Genomic DNA, 27,225 nt, shown 5'->3' with positions numbered 1-27,225 from the left:
CTGGATTTTGAAGGAAGCACACCTGACAGCAGCTATGTTGTTCCAAAGAGGAAGCCTACAGAAAAGGTGATAAAATGCTGTACAATCAGGGCAGAAATGTATTAACAAGGGAGATCAGAGCAGCAAAAAGAAGCTACTCTGAAAAGCTAAGGAATCAGTTCTCAACAAATGAACCAGCAAACATGTGGAAAACTCTTTAAAAAATATCACCAGCTATGGCAAACCTCCTTCCCAGGCTGAAGGAAATCAGCAACTGGCAGATGACCTGAACGTGTTTTACTGCAGGTTTGAAAGGAAACTACAGCCACCTATCTCCACAACCCCCATCTCAGACACACCAACAACGGCCAAGACTCCTACAACTGACCCCATGCCATTGGGTTCACAACCCCTAGTGATCACAGAAAAGGAAGTGCAAGACCTATTTCACAGACAAAAGCCAGGAAAAGCTCCAGGCCCAGACAAGATAACCCCTTCTTGCTTAAAAGTCTGTGCTGACCAATTGGCCCCCAACTTCACCCGAATCTTCAATAAATCACTAGAGATGTGCTATGTTCCTTCTTGCTTCAAACGCTCTACTATCATCCTAGTGCCAAAGAAGCCCACCATCAAGGAACTGAATGACTACAGACCAGTTGCTCTAACATCTGTAGTCATGAAAACCTTTGAAAGGCTAGTGCTGTCCCACTTGAAAACCATCACGGATCCGCTGTTAGAACCCTTGCAATTTGCATGCCGAGCAAATAGATCGACAGATGATGCTGTTAATATGGCTCTGCACTACATCCTACAATATCTTGAATCTCCAAAGACCTATGCAAGGGTCCTGTTTGTAGACTTTAGTTCAGCATTCAATACCATCATTCCAGACACACTTCTAACTAAGCTAAGCCAGCTACAGGTACCTGAACACACTTGCAAGTGGATCATAAGCTTCCTAACAAACAGGAAGCAGCAGGTGAAGCTAAGCAGAATTGCATCAGATACCTGTACAATTAGCCCAGGGCCCCCCCAAGGCTGTGTGCTCTCCCCACTTCTCTCTGTATACCAATGACTGCATCTCTAACGATCCATCTGTTAAACTACTGAAGTTCGCAGATGACACAATAGTGATCGATCTCATTCGAGACAATGATGAATCCGCATACAGACGGGAGGTTGAACAACTAGCCTCATGGTGCGACCGGAACAATCTGGAACTGAACACACTCAAAACCGTAGAAATGGTGGTAGACTTTAGGAGAAACCCTTCCGTACTTCCACCTCTCACAATACTAAACAACACAGTATCAACAGTTGAGACCTTCAAATTTCTAGGTTCTACCATATCGCAAGATCTAACATGAACAGCTAAACATCAAAAACGTTATCAAAAAAGCACAACAAAGAATGTTCTTTCTGCGCCAACTCAGAAAGCTCAAACTGCCCAAGGAGCTGTTGATACAGTTCTACAGAGGAATTATTGAGTCTGTCATCTGCACCTCTATAACTGTCTGGTTTGGCTCTGCAACTCAACAACACAGACACAGACTTCAAAGGATAATTAGAACTGCAGAAAATAATAGAGATATAAAGTAAATTAGTAAGGCAATATAGATTGTGATCACATACCTGAATATAAGAGGATATTTACCATAAGAAAAATAGAAATAGAAGATATTTAACTTCATTTAAGATCAAATAGTATAAAAAAAATTGATTGAGAAGCGGATGCTGATTTGGGAAAAAGTAGACAGAATTTTAGAAAAACAATATAAAATTCTGAAAGAAATGACATCTACTACAGTAACCACAGTAAAATCAGGGAAGAAGGTTGCTTCAACACCAATTGGATTAATGGCATCTCCAGCGACACAAAAAACTATAGAAGGGATTTTCCCAACTGAAAAACAAACCCCGACCATGAGTATGCAGACGGTTCAGACCACGTTAGTGACAATACAAGAGACTATGCAAAAAATGCAAGAGTGTATGTCTAAAAATCATGAGGAAACCAGGAGAGACTTAGATGAAATTAAAAATTCGGTCAAAGAAGATATCCAAAAACTAGATGGAAAAATGGACTCCATTCAGGAGATTACAAAAAACGACCAAAGGATTACGGCCATAGAAAATAAAAAAGAACAAACAGAAGAGAAATTAGAACTGTTAGATGTAAAAATGACAGGTCTCAATAAAGAACTTGAAAGTACGGTGGCACAATTGGAAATGGAGAGAGCGGCATTCTATTTACGATTCCAAAACATAAGAGAAGAAAGAGATGAAGACCTGACACTTGTAATGGCTGAAATGATAGCCGAGATTTTGCAAAGAGATAAAGAAGAGATTATTAACGGAATAGACGAAGTGTTCAGAGTAAATACCAACTACGCGAGACAACATAGGCTCCCAAGAGAAGTCCACGTACGTTTTGTAAGAAAGAAGGTTAGAGATATTGTCTTTAAAATAGCTAAAGAAGAACCAATATATTATAAACAAAAAGAGATAATAACATTAAAACAAATACCAAAAAGAATTAGAGAGTGGAGGAAAGATTATGGATTCCTCACTGTATTATTAAACAGAAAACAAATATTATTTCGATGGTTATTGCCGGAAGGAGTATTAGTCACGTGGAAGGGGAAAAAGATAAAAGTGGATACTATAGAAAAGGCACAAAACTTACACGACCAGGTGATGGAACAAGAAGGAACAGACGGCAGAGGAGAAGAGTCGGGAAGGAGAGGTAAAACAACATTGAGACGAGAAGACCAAATAACCCTACGCGAAGAGAACAATAAGGAGAAAGAAAAAGAGGAAGAGGGGGAAATTCAAGAAGAAGAAGAAGGAGTAACGACAAGAGCACAAAACCAAGCAAAAAAAAGGGACAGGAAGTAAAGGAACAAAAAGAAAGAAGACCAACTTTTAAAAATGGACAGGAATCTGAAAATCATATCAATAAACATAAACAGACTTAACTCTCCTGTTAAAAGAAATCAAACATTTAGAAAATTAATCAAACAAAAAGCAGACATAGTATGTCTTCAAAAAATCCACATAAGAAAACAAGAAGAAAAGTATCTACAATGCAAAAAAACTAGGGAAATTATATATATCATTAACAGATGAGAAGAAAAAAGGGATAGCAGTTTATGTTAAAGAAGAGATAGAAAGCAAACTTAAATATGTAGATAGAATAGGAAGAACCGTGATGATTGAAGTTAATCTTAAAGGTAAAAATGTGTTATTAGTTGTGGTATATGCACCAAATAGCGAACAAAAAGAATTTTACCAAAACCTACATGAAAAAATAATAGAACAAAATATAGAAAATGTATGCCTGCTAGACGATCTTAATGCCATTGTAGACCCAAAAAAAGACTATAGAAGTAATCAGAATAAAAATAAGAAGAAGAAAAATTTGTTGCTGAAAACATTTTTATCCCTCATAGAAGAACTAAATTTAGTAGACGTTTGGAGATTATATAACCCCAAAGAGGAAAAGTATACATACTACTCCAACCCTCACAAATCTTGGTCGAGGATAGACATGGTATGGGCTACGAAGACCTTAACACAGGAGATTGAATTAGTAGAGATAGGGACAAATGACTGGGCTGATCATAACCCATTAATAATAGAATGGAGAGGATGGAGAAAGGGCAAAAGTAGATGGATGATGAATACACAGGTAATGAAAGAAAAAGAATATACTGAGAGAATAGAAGAACTGAAATGGTTCTTCAAGGATAATAATAAAAACCAGACATCCTTACAAAATTTGTGGGACACAACAAAAGCCTACATTAGAGGAATAACATTAGCCTATAATAGTAAAAGGAAAAAGGAGAGGGAAAAGGAATATAACAAAATTTATGGTGAGATTAAAAATTGGGAAGAGAAATTACAGGAAAGACCAGGGGACAAACAAATAAGAGTCAATTGGATGGTAGCCAAACACAAATTGAATATACTTGAACAAGAAAAATATGTCAATACATTGAAATTCATAAAGACAAAATCAATTTGAACAGGCAAATAAACCGGGGAGGTGGATGGCTTATAAACTAAGAAAAGAAAGGGAAAAACGAATAATCCATCAACTACAGGACAATGAAGGTAAGTTGCAACAGAGCCCAGAAAAAAAAAAAGAGATAGCAATTCAATTCTTCCAAAACCTATATAAGCAAGATAAGGTGGAAGTAGAAGAAATAGACCAATATTTAAAAAAGGAGGAAATGCCCGTGATAACGGAAGAGGAAAAAAAGATGCTAAATAGGGAGATTACGATGGAGGAATTACAGGAAACAATCAGGAAACAAAAAAATAATAAAACCCCGGGAACAGACGGGCTACCAATAGAACTATACAAAGGATTAGGAACATCACAAAATGGGATATTATTAGAGGTTTACAATGAGGCATTAAAAGAAGCAAAGATACCAGAATCTTGGAAAGTGGACGTTGGACTTACCTGATACGTCCGTTCTCTCTTAGTAAGGAACGTCTGTCAGACTGGGTTATGGACTCCACTATGCAGCCTATGACCGAGTCTGCGGATTTAAATAACTCCGCCCTCTCCTGGATGATCCCCAGTGTTTCGGCGAGGGCGAAGACGCAGACTGGGGTGTCTTTCTGGAAAATACAAAAGAGAGGTAAGAGAACACCACCCACCCCCGGGAACAGGGCACGGCAGAAGGGTGGGGCTGACAGACGTTCCTTACTAAGAGAGAACGGACGTATCAGGTAAGTCCAACGTCCATTCTCCTCAGCGTAAGGAACGTCTGTCAGACTGGGGACATACCAAAGCTGAATGTCCGCTGGGAGGGAAGATCAAGGGCCCTGTTACCTCAAGTCGAGTGGACCGTCTGGAGAACTCTGCGCCCAAAGGCCGTATCCGCAGAAGCAAACGAGTCCACCCGGTAGTGGCGAATAAAGGGAGAGATGCTCGACCAGGCGGCAGCTCTGCAGATTTCTTCCCACGAAGCCTGGGTCGCCCATGCAGCAGAGGTCGCCGCGCTCCTGGTGGAGTGGGCCGTGATGTGGTGAGGTACAGGCAAGGATTGTCTTTGGTAGGCCGTCGATATTGTAGCGCGGATCCAACGACCCAACATAGGAGCAGATGCCTTGGCCCCGATAGAAGCGGGTTGGTAAGAGACAAATAATGCCTCAGTCTTCCGAAGGGAGGAAGTGCGCCTCAGGTATATTTTGAGAGCACGACGCACGTCAAGCGTGTGCCATGAGCGTTCCAAGGGATGCTGAGGGGACGGGCAGAAGTTGGGAAGGACCACCTCCTGTGAGCGATGAAAGGGGGAATTAATTTTGGGTATGAAGGAAGGGTCCAGTCGGAGGACTACCCTGTCCTGGTGAAAAACGCAGAGGTCCCTTCGAGATGACAGAGCTGCAAGCTCCGAAATGCATCGGGCCGAGGTGATAGCGACCAAAAAAGAGACCTTGAATGACAAGAAACGGAGCGAGACGTCTCAAAGAGGCTCGAAGGGGGAGGCCGTAAGAGCTGAGAGGACCTTGTTCAAATCCCAAGTAGGGAAGCGATGAACGGGAGGAGGTCTTAAATTTGCAGCTCCTCGCAGGAATTGTTGGACGACAGGATGTCGGGAAATCGAGGATGCGGAGCCGCAAGTCAGAACCATAGAGATGGCGGCAGCTTGCCTCCGGAGGGTGTTTGGAGATAGTCCGGCAGCAAATCCCTCCCGGAGAAAAAGTAAAACGTCCAGGATTGAAGCAGAAAGGGGATTAATGCGAGCGCGCTGGCACCAAGAGGAGAAGGAGGCCCAGGTGGAGTTGTAGATCCTGACAGTAGAAGGCCGGCGGGAAGCCAAGATGATGTCTATCACGGAAGAGGGGACCTTGGCCTCTCGCAGGAGGAACCGCTCAGCCTCCACGCGGTTAGGTGGAACCATGCCGGATCCGGATGGCGAAGGGAACCCTGGACGAGGGCAATCTGGCCGGCCGGAATAGACCACGGCCGAGCGACAGATAGGGAGATCAAGTCCGAGTACCAGTGTCTCCGGGGCCAGCGGGGCGCGAGAAGAATGACTTCCGCTTGCTCCTGAAGGATCTTCCTGAGCACCCTGGAAAGTAACGGAAAGGGGGGGAAGGCATATAAGAGACCGGGAGGCCAAGGGCTGCGAAGAGCGTCCGTGGCTTCCGCCCCGGGATCCCAGAACCGAGAAAAGTACCTCGGGACCTGGTGATTGGCCTGCGATGCGAAAAGGTCCACTTCTGGGAACCCGAAGCGTGTCGTGATCTCCGTGAAGAGAGAAGGGGGGAGGCTCCATTCCGTGTTGTCCAGCCGACGTCTGCTTAGAGCATCCGCTTGCGAATTCTCCATCCCGGAGATATGATCTGCACGAAGGGAGTGAAGGTGAGATTCAGCCCAGAGACCAAGTAGCAGGGTCTCGTCCATTAGCGCTCGGGAATGGGTGCCTCCCAGTCTATTAACGTGGGCCTTCGCCGTAACGTTGTCCGTAAGGACAAGGACGTCACGAGACACGATAAGGTCTCGGAAATGAAGCAAGGCTAGACGGATGGCTCTTAGTTCCAGGTTAATGGGAAGAAGTTGCTCTGAAGATGACCACTGACCTTGCGCCATATGATGTGTCAGGTGAGCTCCCCAGCCCTGGAGGCTCGCGTCCGTGGTGACTATTACTCGCGGTGTTTCCCTGAAGCAGCAAGCTCCTGACAAGGCCGAGGACGTCCACCACCTGAGGGAGGATATGACGGATGGGGCTATAGGTACTCTGATGAGGGACGTACTTGATCGCTTCCGTTGATGGGGGAGCAGGAACCATTGTAATTCCCTACTGTGGAGACGGGCCCACGGCACTATATCGTATGTAGAGATCATCTTGCCCAGAAGGCAAGAGAGACTAAGGAGAGAGGCTGATCGATCCGCCATACAGCGGCGGGCAAGCGAGCGCAAGCTGTCCTGGCGGTCCAAGGAGAGGGAAACTGTAGACCTCACTGTATCTATGACAGCTCCTAAATGTTGGATAGAAGTGGCAGGGACCAGATGGCTTTTGGTCCACTTAATGGAGAACCCGTGTGATTGGAGAATTTGGATGGAAGTGGCCAAATCGGATTGGGCCTCCTCGAATGAAGAAGATTGCAGAAGAATATCATCGAGGTAAAATTGGATTCGTATGGGGAGGGAGCGAATGTGCGCCACGAGAGCCGCCATGATCTTAGTAAAGACACGGGGAGCTGAAGAAAGTCCAAAAGGGAGTGCAGAATATTGGAAGTGTCGCCCCCGGTAGTGAAAGCGGAGATATTTATGGAAATCCAGGTGAATGGGGACATGGAGGTAAGCCTCCGTTAGGTCTATGGAAGACAAGAAGTCCCCGGGGCGAATGGTTTCCAGGATAGTATGGAGAGTGTGCATCTTAAATTTGTGATACACAATGTAACGGTTAAGAGCTTTTAAGTCTAAGATAGCCCTCCACCCCCCAGAGGATTTGCTAACTATAAACAATCGGGAATAAAACCCAAGGCCATGCTGGTCGGGAGGTACTGGTTGTATGGCCTTGATGGCAACTAAGTGGGAAATAGCCTGAGAAACCAGGGATCTCCGGACCCTGTCCCTAGAGACTGGGCAAGAGATAAAAACCGAGGGGGGAGGGGAGGAGAATTCAAGAGAAAGACCAAACTGAACCGTACGTAAAACCCAAGAGTCCGAAGTCGTGGAAGCCCACTGAGCGGCAAATAAGGTTAAGCGACCGCCAATGGGAGCTTCCAGGTGAACCTCACTTGGACCGTCTAAACGATCTGCCCCTGCCTCCTCGAAAGGAACGTTTCTGGAAGGGCCTAGCGCCCTGTCTAACCTGTGAGTCCTGGGGAGGCTGGGATTGAAAGGAACGTTGAAAGCGAGGCTGGGAGAAGCCGGAGTCTTGAGGTCGAAATGACTGAGACCGGTGGTAAGGAGAAAACCGAGAGTTGGAACGACGAGAGACAGACGGGAGAATCTTGCGGTGGTCTCTGGTTTCCACCAAAAGTGGTTCCAGGGGAGGACCGAAGAGAGAAGAAGATGAATAGGGAGAAGAAGCTAGTTGCCACTTGCTCTTGGCGTCCGCTTGCCAATGGCGGAGCCATAAAAGTCGACGTGACGTTACTGTGGAGCCGATGGATTTGGCTGAAAATCGTGCAGAATTTAATGTGGCGTCTGCCGAGTACTCTAAGGCGGCGACTATCTTGTTTAAATCTTGGTGGGTACGAGAGTCAGAAGGTGGTAACCTGTCTTGTAATTGTTTTAGCCAAAGCAGAGAGGCTCGATTAAAAAAAGAAGCGGCCGTTGCGGTTTTGACTGCCCATGCTGCGGATTGATGAGCTTTGATGAGAGTCTTCTCCGCCCGTTTGTCTTCGGGTCGCAGAGATTCTTCCGGAGAACTTGGAAGCCTGGAAGGAGCAGCCAAGGCTGCAACGGGGGCGTCCACGGGAGGAACCTGTAGAAGGTCCGAAAGAGCAGGAGCGGTTTGGTACAATCGCTTATCCAAACCATTGGGTGCCGGGGCTGAACCAGGTAAGGTCCATTGTCGTTGGACAATATCCGTAAAAAGCTTGGGAGCCGGAATGAGTTCTGGTTCAACTGTTGGTTCAGCAAATAAGGATGAGGCTGGATCAGAGGACACCTGTGATGTTGACCCCGAGACATTGGGAGACCCCAGTCTAGTGACTGCTAGAGCTTTAAACAATAAGGAACGGAATAACTGGGGCCTAAAGAGGCCAACAAAAGCGGGCTGGTCAGGAGCGAGGCCCTCGTCGTCAGAAAGAGACTGGTCCCGAGGTTCCTCTTCCTCGGAGAGGGAACCATGGTCAGATTGCTCAGGAGAAGACAGGTGTTCCTGGCGGTCTCCAGAGTGGACCCGGCGAGGTTGAGCTCCAGGAATGGGCGGGGGAGCCTGAAGGAGGCCTTGTTGCAGTCCTTGAGAGAGCCCCTGTTGAATGGCTCTGGCTATGATGCCCTCCAAGGCAGCATGGGGATCCGGATGGGAAACGCTCGCTGCGCTGGCCTGAGAAGACCCTTGTCCGGAAGGCTGGCAAGAGGGCTCAGGTGTAGTGTCTCTCCTCTGCGCCAGAGTATCAGAGGGATCCGGGAGAGTCTGGAAAACCTGTTCTGCCTCCGATGACGTGGGACCCCGAGATGAAGGGCGATCAGGAGAAAGGTCCCGATCGGAACGGGCCATGGTAGATTGAGGCGCAGGAGGAGAGGGCCCAGGAGGTAAAATGGCCGACGTGCGGGACAAAATGGCGGCAGGCTGCTGTTGAGCCTTGAGAGCCGCTTTTTCCAATGCCCTGTGCCTCCTAAGTTCCTCCCTGGTGGGCTTGGTTAGGCCAGAGGAGGATGATGTTGTTTTAGATGGGGCTTTGCTCGGGCGGCTTTGATTGCTGGGACCCTCCCCCGGATCGCTAACATGTCGATGTCGGGACCTGGTAGCAGCGGAGCGAGAACGAGGGTGATTAGAGGCGTCCGCCATCTTGAAACGGGTCGGCGCGCACCGCCGGGGGCCCCTGAGCGATTGGAGATCTCAAACCTCTAAGACGATGAAGCTCCGGCGATGAGTGAGGGGAAGGCAGGTCCGCTGCTGGTAGGCGCCTGGAAAGCCGTCCGTGCGAAGGAGGCAAGCCGCTTGCTCAAGGCAGTCAGGGCGGCAGGAAAATAATGGCGCCGTTTGAAAAGCCCGCCAGAAAAAAACGGCGCCGATCGAGCTGCTAGGCGAATGCCGTTAAGAAGCAGCTATTTGTCTCCCGATGGTAAGGGGAGACTGAGGGGGAGATTTGAGCTCCGACCCCTCAGGGGGCTGTCGGCAAGCAGCCCCCTTGCCGCAAAAGCGGCTGCGGCCGGTATCGAGTAAGGACCCTTCGCGCCGCCGACGCAATTGAAAGGAAAAAAAAAAAATTCTTAAAGCGTCCAAATCGAATAACAGCCGAATTTGAGAGGAAAGAAAATAAAAAGAGGTAAAAATAGCAGAAAATACGCTGGAAATAGACTGGATCCAGAAAGACACCACTGTCCAGCATAGGACCGAGTCGAAACACTGGGGATCATCCAGGAGAGGGCGGAGTTATTTAAATCCGCAGACTCGGTCATAGTCTGCATAGTGGAGTCCATAACCCAGTCTGACAGACGTTCCTTACGCTGAGGAGAAAAGCACATATTTCATTAATCTCCAAAGAAGGGACAGATACAACACAAATTAGTAATTATAGGCCAATTTCCCTACTAAATACCGATTATAAAATTTTTATGAACTTAATGGCAAATAGACTAAAAATAATATTAAATAACAGAATACATCCAGATCAGAATGGATTCTTGCCGACAAGACAAATTAAAAATAATCTAAGGATGGTGATTAATATAATAGAATACTATGAGGTACATCCAGAGAAACAGGCAGAGCTGATTTTTCTGGATGCACAAAAAGCATTTGATCGGGTCAATTGGAGATTCATGACACAACAGATAAAAAATATGAAATTTGGAGAGAAATTTGAAAAGATAATATCTACAATATACACAAATCAGAAGGCAAGACTACTAGTGAATGGGGAATTAACAGATTTCTTTGAAATAAGTAGAGGAGTATGACAAGGGTGCCCACTCTCACCCCTGCTCTTCATTTTAACCCTGGAGAATTTGCTTAGGAGAATTAGACTAAATAAAAACATAAGAGGACTTAAAGTAAAAGGAGAAGAATACAAGGTCCAAGCTTTTGCTGATGACCTTGTATTCTTCATAGAGGACCCACTAGAAACACAATTAAAATTGACGGAGGAGATAGAGAAATTTGGCAGGGTGGCAGGGCTAAAAATTAATAAAAACAAGACCAAAATATTAACCAAAAATCTAACAATAAAACAAGTAGAAGAATTGGAACAACAATCGGGACTGCAAGCAGTTAAAAAGATAAAATATCTAGGTATAAACTTGACAACCAGAAATATAGCTATCAAAGACAACAACTATGGAGAACTATTACAACAAATTAAAAAAGACCTAGAGAGATGGGAGAAACTTAAATTATCGCTGCTAGGAAGAATTGCGGCGATAAAGATGAATATACTCCCAAGGCTCCTCTACTTATTTCAAACTATCCCGGTTAAATTAGAGAATTTTTTTTTACAAATTTGAATAAAATAATCTCAAAATTTATATGGGAGGGGAAAAAACCGAGGATAAATTTAAAAACATTACAGGATGATAGACCCAGAGGAGGCTTTGGCCTACCAGCCTGGGAAAAATATTATAGAGCGGCAAGTCTGATATAGATTAAGGATTGGGTCAATCTGGATAACCAAAGAATATTGAAATTGGAAGGTCACGATTTATTAAAAGGCTGGCATGCTTATTTGTGGAATATTGGAAACAAAACATACAAACATTTCAAAAACCATATAATAAGAAACTCACTAATTGGCACCTGGTTGGAAATTAAACGTAAGCACTATATGAAAGTCCCAGGCTGGATATCTACATTAGAGGCAACAATGCACCCCAATATATCAGCTACTCAAAAAATTATACGATACAAAGAAGTTCTGGACATAAATGGAAGACTAAAATCACGGCAAGAGCTCAGGGACCAGGGTATAGAAATGGACTGGTGGCCATACTTATTAATACAAACCAGATACAAAAAAGACAGTGAAGAAGGAGGAGTTGAAATAAAATCTAACCAATTAGATAAATTATTAGAAACCAAAGAGGGAAAATTAATCTCAAAGATTTACAAATACCTACTAGAGTTCGATTTGGCAGAAAATATAGTTAAAGGTCAAATGATAGCTTGGGCTAGGAACATTGGAAGAAATATACAATTGGAAGAGTGGGAAATGATATGGGAAAATAATTGCAGAATAACAAAGGCAACAACATATAAAGAGAACCATTACAAGATGTGGTATAGGTGGTACCTAGCCCCTGCTAGATTGGCAAAAATGTACGCAAATTTTAACCTGATATGTTGGAAATGCAGACAAACACTGGGAACCTTTTATCATCTTTGGTGGCTCTGCCCAAAAATTAAAAAATTTTGAATGAAAATTAGAACCTGGATAATAGAAATAACGGAAGAAGAGATTGACCTAAAACCTGAAATTTTCTTATTAGGTATACTTAAAAAAAGCAGTAGAAAAGAAATAAAATACATCACGTTACATATAATCACGGCAGCTAGATTAACCCTAGCCCAATCCTGGAAATTAGAACAGTTGCCAACAGAACAGCAAATAATTCAAAAAATATTTATATGTGCAGAAATGGATAGATTAACTTTAAAATTAAACGATAAGGAAGACTCACAGTATTTCCAAATATGGGACAGATGGTATGAATGGATTAATCGATGAAAAAAAAGTAAAGTCAAATATAGTAAGAAATTAAAGGTAACAAATATACACCGTCATTAAGAAATTAAGGTTAATGTATATATATATTCACGTTTAAATATTATAGATAATCCTGTTTGTTAGTTTTACTATGTATGTAATTTAGAATTGTATTTTTTAGAGTTAAGAATGTTTTGTAGAATTTTTATCTTTTTATATTGAATAAAGTTTTTTAAAATAATAAAAAAAAAAGAACTGCAGAAAAAACAATTGCTACCAACCTGCCTTCCATTGACGACCTGTATACTGCACGAGTCAAAAAGAGGGCTGTAAAAATATTTACAGACCCCTCACATCCTGGACATAAACTGTTTCAACTCCTACCCTCAAAACGATGCTATAGAGCACTGCACACCAGAACAACTAGACACAAGAACAGTTTTTTCCCAAATGCCATCACTCTGCTAAACAAATAATTCCCTCAACACTGTCAAACTATTTACTAAGTCTGCACTACTATTAATCTTCTCATCGTTCCCACCACCCATCTCCTTCCACTTATGACTGTATGACTGTAACTTTGTTGCTTGTATCCTTAAGTTTTATATTGATATTGTTTCCTGATTGCTTATTTGTACCTTATGACTATCATTAAGTGTTGTACCTTATGATTCTTGATGAACGTATCTTTTCTTTTATGTACACTGAGAGTATATGCACCAAGACAAATTCCTTGTGTCCAATCACACTTGGCCAATAAAAAAATCTGTTCTGTTCTGCTCTGTTCGTTCTGTTCTATTATTCTATTCTATTCTATTCTATTCTATTCTATTCTAAGTCCTAAAAAGAATAACACTGCCATACATCAAGAACATCTCAGAAACCACCAACAGACTACTTACAACCACATGGAATAAGCATAGCACACAAGCCAACTAAAGCCCTTCAAAACATCCTAAGTAAACCAAAAGACACAGCAGCCCCAGAAGATAGAATAATAGAGTTGGAAGGGACCTTGAAGGTCTTCTAGTCCAGCCCCCTGCTTGAGCAGGAGACCCTATACCATTTCAGATAAATGGTTGTCCAGTCTCTTTTTGAAAGCCTCTCATGATATCACACCCACAGCTTCTGAAGGCAAGCTGTTCCATTGGTTGATTGTTCTCGTTAGGAAATGTCTCCTTAGTTCTAGGTTGCTTCTCTCTTTGGATAGTTTCCATCCATTGTTTCTTGTTTCACCTGTTGGTGCTTTGGAAAATAGTTTGACCCCCTCATCTTTGTAGGAGCCCCTCAAATATTGGAACACTGCTATCATGTGTCCCCTAGTACTTCTTTTCATTAGACTAGACATACCCAATTCCTGTAACCATTCTTCGTATGTTTTAGCCTCCAGCCCCCTAATCATTCTTGTTGCTCTTCTCTTCACTCTGTCCAGCATCTCAACATCTTTTTTACATTGTGGTGACTAGAACTGGATGCAGTATTCCAAGTGTGGTCTTACTAATGCTTTGTAAAGCGGTACTAGAACTTCACGTGATCTTGATTTCTAGAATTTCTAGAAGCTTGGCACTCTGACAAATTAGCCATCAATAAACACATAAACAATATCTATAGACTATGCAAAACAGACAATCAACAAACCAAAAAGGAACAAAAAGACGAAAGCACCTCCCCATCAGCAATCAGCAACCAGATTAGAATAGATTAACATCAGACCAACAATCAAGTAAACAATACCCCAATCAAGGAACTGCCAAACAAGCCAACAGTAAACAGCCCAACCAAAGAACCTCTAAAACCATTCCCACCAACACTGACAGGGCAAGCCACTTGAATATAAACTGAGAGCAAACCCCACTCCTTACTAGCACTGATGATGTTAACTACTTTGGGTAATGAAACATCTGCAAGAAAACAACCAAGCTCAGAGAGCACCAAGGACACCTCATTTCAACCCTGAGCTACAAATGTTCTCCTTTATTGACACCTATTTATAGTGATCTATGCATACATGCCTTCACCAATCTGACATATTGCTGTACCTTTAAAAATGTAACTTTTCATCAATTCTAGACTTCTAAAGATTAATAATATTTAGCACTTCTGATGTTGTTGCTCAATCTTCTGACACTTTATGATCCAACAGACAACACTTTTAACAGGGCTGCTTCTCCGACTTCTTGTGAACTCCTGTTTGTGACATCAATGATAAGGCCCAGCTACCCTGTTTTCCATAACGGTTTTAATTGCTTTCAATTTCTTCAAACATCAGAGTCATCTTCAATGACTATCTGTACTTGCTTTTACTGCCTGACAAAATTTCTTACTGAAATAAAACAAAAACTCCATGGACATCAGTTTTGCACCTTCTATTACACTGTATTAAATATTATCCTACATCCAAGTATACATATACAGTAGGGTTTTTTTCCCCTGCAGGTGAACATATGCAAATCTACCACTGTGAAAGGACTATACATATATGAAGCTTTGAAAGTAAATGGGTGACCAAAAAAAGCCCACATATGCACACTCACATATATATGCATGCACAATTTCTAAGGTACATAAAAATATATGGCACTAGCCAAGGTGACATCAGCAATGAATCACAGTCAAATGGTTTGGTTTCTTCTTTCAAAAATGACACTGATTTCACCATGAATTGAGAAAGTAATAATGTTAAGGCAGGAGGAGAGTGGAGAAGTAACATTTAATCAACAGTCCTATTTTTTTTAACAATTTTAAAGATATTTGTGAAACAAATCAGTGTTACAATCCACATTAAGGGGCATAAAGATGTTGATGTGCAATTTATTCAACTTAGTATTGTCTTTCTTTAATTTCTTGGAAATTGTTATTCTATTAAAAGTATTGCTTATGGCCAATTAAAACAAGACAAAAAGGACAAATTGTTGCAGCATTTTTGTCATGAGTGCTGACTTGTGATTGGGAATCATGGACCATAGCTACAGCTTGAGCATTTTTATTTTGTAAAACTATTACATACCTAAAATAAGTATAAGTGATATATTTGTATTCACCATAATCTTGTCAGCAAATTGCTTTTCCCATATGCTATAAATTGGCTGCCCTTTTGTATCATAAAATCAAATGTAGCACACACTGTCCATTTTTAAATCTTTTCTCAGCATTGCTAAAGTAAAGTAAATAAAGGTCTGGTAGATATGAGGCCATCTTCATGAAGAAAATGCTATAGAAAAATGTCTTTGGATGTGAATTTTAAAATACACAGTTGTGTAAGACACAGACACAACTTTAAAATCCATCTTGCGTTTAACATTTTGCATCCTTTATTCTTAATTGCAAAACAAAAATTGGCAGAAGTTGGAACTTCCTGGAGTTTGAAGGCATAACCTTATCTCACCGAGATTAAGGAAAATAGCATGAATTTTTAACACAGGTTCAGCCGGTTTGCTTTCAGCCCAGCCATCTCCCTGAATAGGACAGAAACAAAAACACTGGAGTGGACAGAATAATCCTATCTGAATTTTCTCACACATCCACAGACACACGGATTTGGGTGATGCTTTGCAGAGTCAGGGCCTTCTTGGTGCCTATTACAGCATCCAGACCCAGCAGCTTTACCGCCGATTTCAGGTGACCAACTCGGTATGGATGCCAGCCGACCCGCTTTAAACACGGGTTCCAAAAATCTCTGGCTCCAGACACACGCACGCGTGCCCGTATACCCACATTCAATACCTACAGTGGGAGAGAAGAGAAGCAAGCGGTGCTTGGCTAAGGATGGCGGGCGGGAAGACTGTTAACCTGACCAGCCGATAGGTTCCGTCTCCAAGAAAAGGAAGCCGGAGGGAACTCAGAGGAGGGAACCGAGAGGCAGGAAGACACCAGACCTTCCGGGGAGAGATGAAAGGATATCTCCGAGGGAGGGACGATGGAAGAGCAGCGAAAGAAGAGCGTACCCGTATATGTGTACACACACACGCGCGCGCGCCTTCGCCCTTTTTCTGCGTCATATCCCCAGCCCCTCGCCGCACCGTCTATATCTCGCGCGCAGGCTGCTCTCCCAGATCCTCCTCACAGGGCTCCCATTACCCAGCCGTCACGGCTGCCCGTTGAGCCCCGCCCATTGGCTTCCCAGCGGCTCGGCGGGGAAAGAAAGGACGCGACCATTTCGCTACTATTTCTTGACGCTCTCCTAGGCTGAAGGGCACCAGTTTCTTCCCACGTTTCTCGGCATGGCGAGTTGCCTTCTCAGGCAACACGCCACGGGCTAACAACAATAACTTGACCCTTCGTTATTCCTTTTTCTTCCCATCCGAGACTGAGGAGAGAGCTGGTTTCGCCCTATGTACGGGACACGAGAAGGGCCAACCAAACACAACGTTCCCTTTCCTTCAAAAATAAATAAATAAATGCGGCTTCTTCCGTCGTAGCACAGGGGTTGGATTGCGCAGACGCAGTCAGATTTTAACCCGCACGTGTGACTGCATCAATCAGAATAGAGCTGGAAGGGACCTTGGAGGTCTTCTAGTTGTAGGAAATAAATCCACCCCCTCCTAGAAAATGAAATATTTTAGGAAATATTAAAAAGGCAGAATATTGTATTTCCCTGGATGAGAAATGGAGAAACATGTTTTAAAGACAAAGCAGCTCCCTGTCCCCCCACCTTTGTCAATGGGCCATCATCTGCAACACAAAAGACATAATAGGACCCATCTAGCAACAGAAACTCACCACATGGCAAGGCTCAAGCAAGCCTGGGAGACAACCTACAAGTTAGCTAAGACCCCGCCCCCTGGGAGTTTGACAACCAATCAGGATGCATTTCTTACACAGTGTAGGAAGTTAGCACCCACCCCTTTCCTGGAAGAATGAAATATACTGCTCAAAAAAATAAAGAGAACACAAGCAGAAGACATCCGAGATCTGAATGAATGAAATAGCCTTATTAATATGGAAGACCAAAACCTAATGGAATAATATAGAATAACAAAATTAGATATAAAAGTGATATAATACGGGGTCAGCCTAGACGATCTCTGAAGGGCCCCTTTCTTTAGTACTAGGTTCAAAAAGGGGAACCGCACAGTTAACAAAACCCTCCTCAGCTGGAAAGTTCAGGAAACACCATCATGAGCAAGATATCACATCTAGCCAAGTAGAGGTAACCACAGACATAACGGCAGGAAACTTAGATAGGTTTGCAAGAACACCTGTGACCTACTTAAGAGGGGACACACGTTAGTAAGCTTGTAGGGTATAGCAGCAAGGGAGGGGGGATTGTTGCTGTGGGCTGTCAGAACTGTAACCAATCATAAGATGTCAAAAGTTTGTATAAGAATAACTGCATCAGAATCCTTTGTTGTTCAGTCTTAGCTTCTTGTGTTGCACTGAACCTTGCGCAATAAACCTCTCTGATCACCCACGGAAATCTTGTGAGTCTTAATTTCCATAACATTATTAAATACTTTGTTCTTTACATACAGCAGTTTATACACTGCTCAAACAACTAAAGGGAACACAAAACTACTGTATGTAACGAACAAAGTATTTAATAAGGCTATTTCATTCATTCAGATCTCGGATGTCTTCTGTTTGTGTTCCCTTTACTTTTTTGAGCAGTGTATTTTAGGAAATATTAAAAAGGCAGAATATTATGTTTCCCTGGTTGAGAAATGGAGAAACATGTTTTAAAGACAAAGCAACTCCCACCTTCCTGCCTCCCCCCCCCCTTTGTTAATGGGCCAGAGGCAGAAACTCAATCTTTGACAGTAGGACCCATCTGCAACACAATAGCAACAGAAACTAACACAATGGGACCCATCTAAGACAGAAACTCACCACATGGCACCTGGAAAGATTACATCAGCCAGCAAGGCTAGCTAAGACCCCCACCCCCTGGGAGTCTGACAACCAATCAGGATACCCTTTTGGGGCCCCAGGAAGTTCAAAGCCAGAGAAAGCATAAAACCCAGGGTCTCGCTGTATCTCGTCCCTTTTCTGTTCAGGAACTCAAGCCATGTGATCCTGTCCACCATTAAACCATCTTTCCAAGCAGTCTCCATGTTTCCAGTGTCTTTTTCCCCACTTGGAGCTGAACCCAGAAGGATATTTCTTCCTACAATTTGGCACCCATAGATGGGACTCCAAGCTAACCTAACCAATGGACCAGGCCCAGGTAAGCCTCCCTTGCTAGCAACAGACCCATTGAGTCTGTGGGCATGTTTTCCTGGACCTTAGCCATTTGGAACTAGGTTTTAAAGGGGTTTTGAGTGTTGAGCTCAAAGGCTGCTTGGAAAGAAGGTGAGTGATCTGTCCCCGTCCCCACACACACACACACACACACAGCCAGTCGAGGGTTAAGGAAACACTTTGGAATGCACCCAGTTCTTATCTCCAACTTGGCAGCGATAGACACACCGTCTGCCAAGTTACTTTATTTTCACAAATAGACAGATAAGATACGAACGTTCAAGAAAGTCCAAACAGAAATAATATTCCTCCCAGCAGTTCCGGACGAGGCTTTAGTGACTCCAAGGTTTTGCTTTGTTCGTCACAAAAGATCCTTGACCACCACTCTCTATTATATAGTCTCTGGGGTGTGGTCTCTGGGGTGTGGTCCAGTGACTCAGTTCTAATCCCTAGCACGCCTCCCAAGCTGCTGCAAATGTTTATCACGCCTTCGGAGGCGTGCGTCCAGGAATGATGTGTCATTATCACTTTGACTCGAATCAGCTGTCTCCTCTCCCTCGGCCGGCACTTGAGACAATGCCAGAGGGGAGGGGCCTGGAGAGGGAGGCCTGGCTGACTCCTCTTCCTCATGCTCGGAGCTTTCTTCCTCCGATGGGACAGGCTCAGAGGGCGGGGCCACAACACTATCCCCCACCGCAGGGCCCTTCCCCCGGGTCTGACGGTCGGGATGGGGTCGGGATGGGAACTGTTCGTGGAGAGCCCGCACCAGGTCAGGGGCCTGAACGGCAGACGCGTCCACCCAGGTGAAATCCTCGGGCCCGTACCCCTTCCAGGCGATGAGGTATTGGAAGCGCCCCTTCAGCCAACGGGAGTCCCGGATACTGTCCACCTCGTACGTCGAGGCGTCGTCCTCGTCGGCTGCGGCTGGGGGGGCAGGCGTCGGCGGGCGGCGGAGATGGCTCGCGGGGGCCTCAGGGACCAGGAGGGACCGATGAAAAACAGGGTGGAGCCGCATGGAGCAGGGTAGAGTCAACCGGTAGGCCACCGGATTGATGACCGCCTCGATAGGGAAGGGACCGATAAAGCGTTGGGCCAGTTTCCGTACCGGCCGGTCCGTGGGGAGGTGTTTCGTGGACAACCACACCCGATCTCCTACTTCCAGCGGTGGCGTCGCCCGGCGGGCGCGATCGGCGAACCGTTTATAATCCTCTTTCGCCCGGATCAGCTGCCGCCGCACCAGTTGCTGCACCGCCTGCAGCTCTGAGAGGAAGTCCCGGGTCTCGGGAACAGGGGAGTCCATGATGGTCAACGGGAAAAGCCGTGGATGGTATCCGACGTTGGCATGGAACGGGGTCATCTGGGTGGAGGTGTGTTGGGAGTTATTAAAGGCGAACTCCGCCAGGGGAAGGTACTCGGCCCAGTTGTCCTGCTGCTGGTTGACAAAACAGCGGAGGTACTGCTCCAGTATGCCGATGACCTTCTCCGTGCCCCCGTCAGTCTCCGGATGGTGCGACGACGACAGGCACACCTGCACCTCCAGCGCGGCCATCAGGCTTTTCCAGAAGCGGGCCGTGAACTGGGCCCCGCGGTCCGAAACCACCCGGTCCGGCAGGCCGTGGAGGCGGAAGATATGTTGCAGGAACAGGCGAGCCGTGGTGCGGGCCGAGGGCAGGCCGCGGCACGGGATGAAATGTGCCATCTTCGTGAGCGCATCCACCACCACGAGGACGGTCGTGTACGTAGCGGACAGGGGCAGGTCTGTCAGGAAGTCCATGGAGATGGCTCCCCACGGTCTCTCCGGTGTCGGGAGTGGCTGGAGGAGTCCAGGAGGGGGGCCGGACGCGGCTTTGGCCTGTCGGCACGTCACACAGGACGTCACGTAGGCGTGCACGTCGTGCCGTACCCGAGGCCACCAAAAAGTCCGTGTCACCAGGTTCAAAGTCTTAAAGAAGCCGAAGTGCCCCGCCGCGGGGTTGTCATGACACTGGTTCATGACGAGGGCTTGGAGCGGACTCGTGGGCACGTACAGCCGACCCCGATGTCTGAGCAAGCCCTCCTCCACAGTCCATGGGGACGCGGGGCCGACGTCCGCTCTCCGCTGCTGCGACCAGTCGTCCCGTCGCTGCGCTTCCAGCACCTGAGCCCGCAGGTCCACCGGTTCCTGGACCGCGGCCAAGGAGTCCGCTGGCAGCACCGTCCGGGGGGGAAGGGAGTCCTTGGGGCAAAAGTATTCCGGCTTACGGGATAGCGCGTCCGCCCTCTGGTTGAGGTTGCTCGGAATGTAGGTGACGTGGAAGTTGAACCGGGCGAAAAACAACGACCACCGGATCTGCCGCTGGTTCAACTTCCGTGCCGTGGTGAGGTGCTCCAGGTTCCGATGGTCCGTCCGCACCTCCACCTGGTGTCGGGCCCCCTCGAGGTGATGTCGCCAAGCCTCGAACGCGGCCTTGATGGCCAGCAACTCCTTTTCCCAGATGGTGTAGTTGCGCTCGGAAGGGTTGAGTTTCCGGGAGTAGTATGCGCAGGGAAAAAGAGTGCCGCCATCCACCGGAGCCTGTAGCAGCACCGCCCCAATCGCCACGTTGGACGCGTCTGTCTCCACCACGAACGGACGGTGTGGATTGGGGTGCCTCAGGACTGGCTCCGTGAGGAAGGCCTGCTTGAGGACCTCGAAGGCCTGCTGCTGCGGGGGCCCCCACTGGAACGGGACCTTCTTCCGAAGGAGCTGGGTCAACGGCAAGGTCAGGGTGGCGAAGCCCGGGATGAAGGTCCGATAGTAGTTGGCGAATCCCAACAGACGCTGGACATTCTTCACCCGACGCGGGGGTTCCCAACTGCGCAAGGCCTCCACCTTGTGCGGGTCCATCGCGATGCCCTCGGGGGTGATGATGTGCCCAAGGAACTCTATGGAAGTCTGGAAGAAGTAGCATTTCTCCAACTTCGCATAGAGCTGGTGCTCCCGCAGGCGCTGCAGGACCTGGCGGACATGCTGGAGGTGACTTTCCGGGGTCCGGGAATAGATCAAAATGTCATCCAAGTAGATCACCACGAACCGATCCAGCATGTCCCGGAACACATCGTTCATCAAGTGCTGGAAGACCGCGGGGGCGTTGGTCAACCCGAACGGCATGACGGTATACTCGAAGTGTCCGTACCGCGTGCCGAACGCCGTCTTCCACTCGTCCCCCTCTCTCACGCGCACCAGGTTGTAAGCCCCTCGGAGATCGAGCTTAGTGAAGATCGAGGCCTCCCGCAACCTCTCCATCAGCTCCGGGATCAGCGGCAGGGGGTAGCGATTTCGCACTGTGATGGCATTCAAGCGCCGGTAGTCGCAACACAGGCGCAAGTCCCCCGTCTTCTTTTTAACGAAGAGGACCGGGGCCGAGAGCGGGGAGGTCGAAGGCCGGATGAACCCACGGGCCAGGTTCTTTTCCAGGAAGTCCCGCAAGGCGGCCAGCTCGGGCTCCGACATGGAGTACAGGCGTCCCGAAGGCAGGGGCGCATTGGGCATTAGGTCCACCGCACAGTCGTAGGGTCGGTGCGGGGGCAAGCGGTCCGCCTCCTTCTCGCTGAACACGTCGGCGAAGGGCGTCAGCTCCGGAGGCAAGGAGACGTTTGGGGCAGAGACGTCCTGGCCGGCGCAGGTGTGGCGAAGGTGGTCGACACACTGCAGGCTCGGGAACGAGATGGCGTTTCTCGACCACGCCACCTGAGGGTCGTGCGCCCGAAGCCAGGCCATCCCCAGGACCAAGGGAAAGTGCAGATCCGCCGTTACGTAAAACTGGATCGCCTCCTCGTGGTTTCCAATGGCGAGGCGCAAGGGCTGGGTAGCGGTTTTGATGGGCCCCGCCACGAGTTCCCGCCCATCTATAGTTTCAACCCTCAACGGAGGGTCCACTGGAACCAAGGGGACTTTGTAATGGGCCACAAAGGCCTGGTCCATAAAGTTCGTGGTGGCCCCCGAGTCCACCAGCGCGTGCGCTTGGAGCCCCTCCGACCGGTTAGCCAACAACACCCGGGTGTTCAAAATCAGGTGCCGAGGGGGCTCACAGTTCACAGCCGCCGACTCCGGCGGGGCATGGTCACGTGCCTGACCCAGAGTTTCCCCTAGGCCAGGCCTGGCCCGTTTCCCGGCAGGTCACGCCGAGACTCCGGAACAGGCCTGAGCGGTCCACTCCGCTTCCGGGGACACGAGGCGGCAAAATGTCCCGCCTCGCCGCAATAGAGGCACAACCCCCCTTGACGTCTCCGCATCCGCTCCTGGGCCGTCAGTTGAGGTCTGGCTGCTCCGAGCTCCATAGGTTCCTCAGCCGTCGCCACAAAACGCTGTGCGGTTCGGAGCGCTGTCGGTGCGAAACGCAGGGGTGCCGACGCTGTCAATGGTTCCGGAAGAGCCCGACGGGGCCGTCGCCGTTGCAAGCAGGCGTCGATACGCAGGCATTGGGTCACCAGCGCGTCGAGGGTCGGTGGCGCCTCCACACGAACCAGTTCGTCCTGCATCTCGTCGGAAAGGCCGTCCTGGAAGGCGTCCATCAGCGCCACCTCATTCCAAGCCGAATCCTGGCCTAGCAGTCGGAACTCTGCAATATAGTCCTGCAGGGGGCGCTTGCCTTGGCGGAGGTCCTTGATGCGCCTCGCTGCCGTCTGCACCCGGAGGGGGTCCTCAAACATGGTGCGCAGGTGTTGTAAAAAGCCCTGAAAGTCCAGGAGCAAGGGGCTATCTTGCAACAACAGGGGCGTGGCCCATCGGGCGGCAGTGCCCGAGAGGGAGCTGATAACAAATGCCACCCGAGCCCGGTCATCCGGAAAATCCTCCGGCCTCATTGCCATAAACAGTTGGCATTGTCCCAAGAAGGCCGGAAACATCTCCTGCTGCCCAGAAAACCTATCTGGCACGTTCACTGGGCATCTCAGGCGGGGAGGGGGAGGAGGTGGAGCTGCAGGAGCATTTCCCAAAGCAAGTTGGGCAGTTAGCTGTGCTACTTGCTGTTGCAGAAGCTGATTGGCCTGCAGTATCTGCTGTAACTGCTGCTGCAGCTGTTGGTCCATCGTGGGTTAACGATGGAGTATGGGGTGACGAACAAGATGATCTGTCCCCGTCCCCACACACACACACACAGCCAGTCGAGGGTTAAGGAAACACTTTGGAATGCACCCAGTTCTTATCTCCAACTTGGCAGCGATAGACACACCGTCTGCCAAGTTACTTTATTTTCACAAATAGACAGATAAGATACGAACGTTCAAGAAAGTCCAAACAGAAATAATATTCCTCCCAGCAGTTCCGGACGAGGCTTTAGTGACTCCAAGGTTTTGCTTTGTTCGTCACAAAAGATCCTTGACCACCACTCTCTATTATATAGTCTCTGGGGTGTGGTCTCTGGGGTGTGGTCCAGTGACTCAGTTCTAATCCCTAGCACGCCTCCCAAGCTGCTGCAAACGTTTATCACGCCTTCGGAGGCATGCGTCCAGGAATGATGTGTCATTATCACTTTGACTCGAATCAGCTGTCTCCTCTCCCTCGGCCGGCACTTGAGACAATGCCAGAGGGGAGGGGCCTGGAGAGGGAGGCCTGGCTGACTCCTCTTCCTCATGCTCGGAGCTTTCTTCCTCCGATGGGACAGGCTCAGAGGGCGGGGCCACAACAGGTGAGTACCTCTAAATTTTAATTTTAATAATAATAATAATAATAATAATAATAATAATAATAATAATAAAAATAAAAATAAAAATAAAAATAAAAATAAAAATAATAATAATTTTATTTCTATACCGCCCTTCTCCCGAAGGACTCAGGGCGGTGTACAGCCAATTTAAAAACACAAGACACAACAATAATTAAAAATTAAAATAATTAAATAGATTTGGCCGATTTAAAACCCCAAAAATTAAAATACCCCAATTTAAAATTATTATATTGACAGCCCTGCCTGGCGGAACAACAGGGTCTTCAGTGCGCAGCGGAACACCCGGAGGTCGGAGATCTTACGTATTTCCGGGGGCAGTTCATTCCACAGGGTTGGGGCTCCCACAGAGAAGGCCCTCCCCCTGGGTGTCACCAGCCGACATAACTTGGCTGATGGCACCCTGAGGAGACCCTCTCTGTGGGAACGGACTGGTCGGTGGGAGGCTATTGGTGGCAGAAGACGGTCTTGAAGGTACCCGGGTCCTGTGCCATGGAGCGCTTTAAAGGTGGTAACCAATACCTTGAATCGCACCCGGAAGACCACTGGGAGCCAGTGCAGCTCGCGCAGGAGGGGTGTCACGCGGGCACAACGAGGTGCGCCCATAACCACCCGCGCGGCCGCATTCTGGACCAGCTGGAGCCTCCGAGTGCTCTTCAAGGGGAGCCCCATGTAGAGAGCATTACAATAGTCCAGCCGGGAGGTGACAAGGGCATGAGTGACCGTGAGCAAGGCGTCCCGGTCCAGAAAGGAAATGGAATGGAAAAAACATGGGAAATGTATGTATGCCTGCATGTATGTGAGTGAAGGCCCTTCTCCCAATCACAGCTGGATCTTGCTTCCTCTGTGCATTTCCTAACCGCAGAAAGACCAACAGTCTGGAGAGCATGGGGGTTTTGCCAGAGCACAGGACCTTCTGTTAGGGAAGGAGGAAGTGTGTGTGTGGGATTCCACCCGGACAACAGTCTGATTCCACCTCTTTGAATGACCTCTAGCCACACCTCTGCCTACCACTAGCTCCACCGAGCCATGACCGGTAGGATAGAGAAAGCAAGGGGGGGGGGGGGTCGGTCACCAAATGTGGGACTTTGTGTTTAAAGGGAACGGAAGCCGAGCGAACATTGAGCGAAAGTGAAAAGGGCAATAAAAGTAAAGGGAATGTCCGGTGTTTTTCAAGAAAGCATAGCCCTGTTAGTTGCGAATAGAGTAAGGAGGTGCCAGTACCGCTGCAGGGGGCAGTTGGTCCTCACGGATTACCTTTTTGATCTGAAAATCCAGGTGAATTCCCTCGGTAGGAAGGGGCCCGTACTTCGTGAGGGAATCAAAGTCCTTCCCAGAATTTTTTTTGTATTCTGAAAACTGCAGGTGACCCACCCGGCTAAGCCAAAGTGAACCTTACATTCCAAGGGTCATGGGAAGCGGTAGCTCGCGGGTGAAAGGTAGCCCCCTGGAAGCATTGCTTGAGTCCTGGGATGCCAGGCAGGTGCCAGTTTTAGCTGGCATGAGAAAAAAAAATTGAGAAAATTGTGTAAAAAATGGGCTCTGCTAAGAGATAACACCAGGAGACAAATTTGGCTAAATAAAGGTACTTAAAAGAAAAGGGAAACATATAAATAGGAATGTTGGGGTTTTTGTTTGTTTTGTTTGTTTGTTTGTTCGTCTCTCTGTCTTCTATGCAACCATGTGGTATGTTTAAGATTTGTGCCTTCCCTAATTTAACTGAGTTTTATGGTGGGAAAGATCAGTGTATGTGTAAATCTCAGAGTTCCGTTTTCTTCTCTTTGTCCTCCTTGTTTTTATGTGTGTATGTCTAAGTCTTTGTGTGCCCTCGAGGTAATTGTAACTGTAAAATGTATCTGATCCCTAGAGACAAGAATTTGAAATTGTTAGAGAAATTTAAAAAAAAAAGATTGAAGCAATGAAAAATGGGGGAGAGAGAGAAAAAAAAGAAAGAGCCTTTGCCCTGTATTTGTCTGGCCAACAAGAACAGAGTAAAGAGAACTTTTCATTTTATTTCTATTTTTTTTCTCCTTCCCTCTCTGTATCTTAAAGTAACAACTCAAGTTTATGAGGAAACATTTTAAGTTCATTTACAAGAAAAGAAAAAATTCAGTCTTGCATTTACTGTATGTGTTTAAATGGTTTTACCTGTTCATCTCTTTCCCGAAGTATGTGAATCCAGTTTTTTCTTTCTCATCTGCTGTGTCTCCATTTTGTTGAAACTATATTATCTGTTTAGTAACTGCAATACTGTTGTGTTGTTTCTTTTCAAACTCTGCCTGCAAGCTATCTACCCACCCACCCACCCCATCTCTAATCCTGTTACAATGCCTTTCCTGGGAAGATTACCCACAAAGGGGGGGAGGGGACCCTGTTCTAATGTCTTTCAGCCCTGCACAGATGACTCTGCAACTGTGGAAGCAGAGCACATGGATCCAGATGCTGCCTCCAGAGGAGACCCTCCATCTGTTTGAACCAGGAATTGGGTTTGAATCCAGCCTCCACTGAAAGTCATCACAGTAACCAGACTGGAGCAGATCTTCCCAAGCCTGACTGACCAGCCTTACCACCAAGCATGCCACCCAGCAGACATGAAAGAAATGACCCTGAGATGGACAAGTAAAGACCAAAAGACTCTTTTCAATCCCTAGAAGACAGCTGGAAAGACTATGGGGGAACGGTGGAAATTCATTGTAAGGTTTTCTTTCTTGTCTCATTTATATTGTAATCAGTTTATTGTAAGGATTGTATTTGGGAGTGGTTGCCACAGCAAGTTATGTACACTTTCGATTTCTGTCTGGTGGGGAGGAGAAATATGTCCAAAATGTTTGTGTTGCCTGTATTGTAAAAGTAGCTGCACACACATGCACACACAGAGACACACACCATTCAGAATTAGACTGAAACTATTCCCTTCACCTACCTCCACACAAAGCTTCTCCTAGGTTGATTTTTGCTCTGTGGCACTAAAAGCCCAAGGAGTCATATCTCCCTGTTAATTCCATGGGGGAGGGGGCATCCCCCTCAGGCAATTCCATCA

The 27,225-nt window shown here is 47.0% G+C and overlaps 1 protein-coding gene across 3 annotated transcripts in view; it reads right to left on the bottom strand.

Moving 5' to 3' along the window:
- The window catches only part of CUL2 (cullin 2), a 156,809-nt gene extending 140,459 nt beyond the window's left edge, over positions 1–16,350 (bottom strand). Inside the window, exon 1 of one of the 3 annotated variants that reach the window (XM_070944641.1) lies at positions 16,269–16,350. The gene's annotated coding sequence lies outside the window, so the exon portion shown is untranslated. Of the gene's footprint in view, positions 1–16,051; positions 16,134–16,268 lie in introns of those variants that run through there. The other 2 variants (XM_070944642.1, XM_070944644.1) reach the window with 2 other exon arrangements.
- Between the last annotated feature and the right edge of the window lie 10,875 nt (positions 16,351–27,225).

This window comes from Pituophis catenifer, unplaced genomic scaffold (genome assembly GCF_029215685.1).
Source record: "Pituophis catenifer annectens isolate HBS135680 unplaced genomic scaffold, rPitCat1.0.hap2 SCAF_5, whole genome shotgun sequence".
Classification (NCBI taxonomy): domain Eukaryota; kingdom Metazoa; phylum Chordata; class Lepidosauria; order Squamata; family Colubridae; genus Pituophis; species Pituophis catenifer.
The sequence above is the reverse complement of the archived record's forward strand: the minus strand, read 5'-3'. Positions and strand labels throughout refer to the sequence as shown.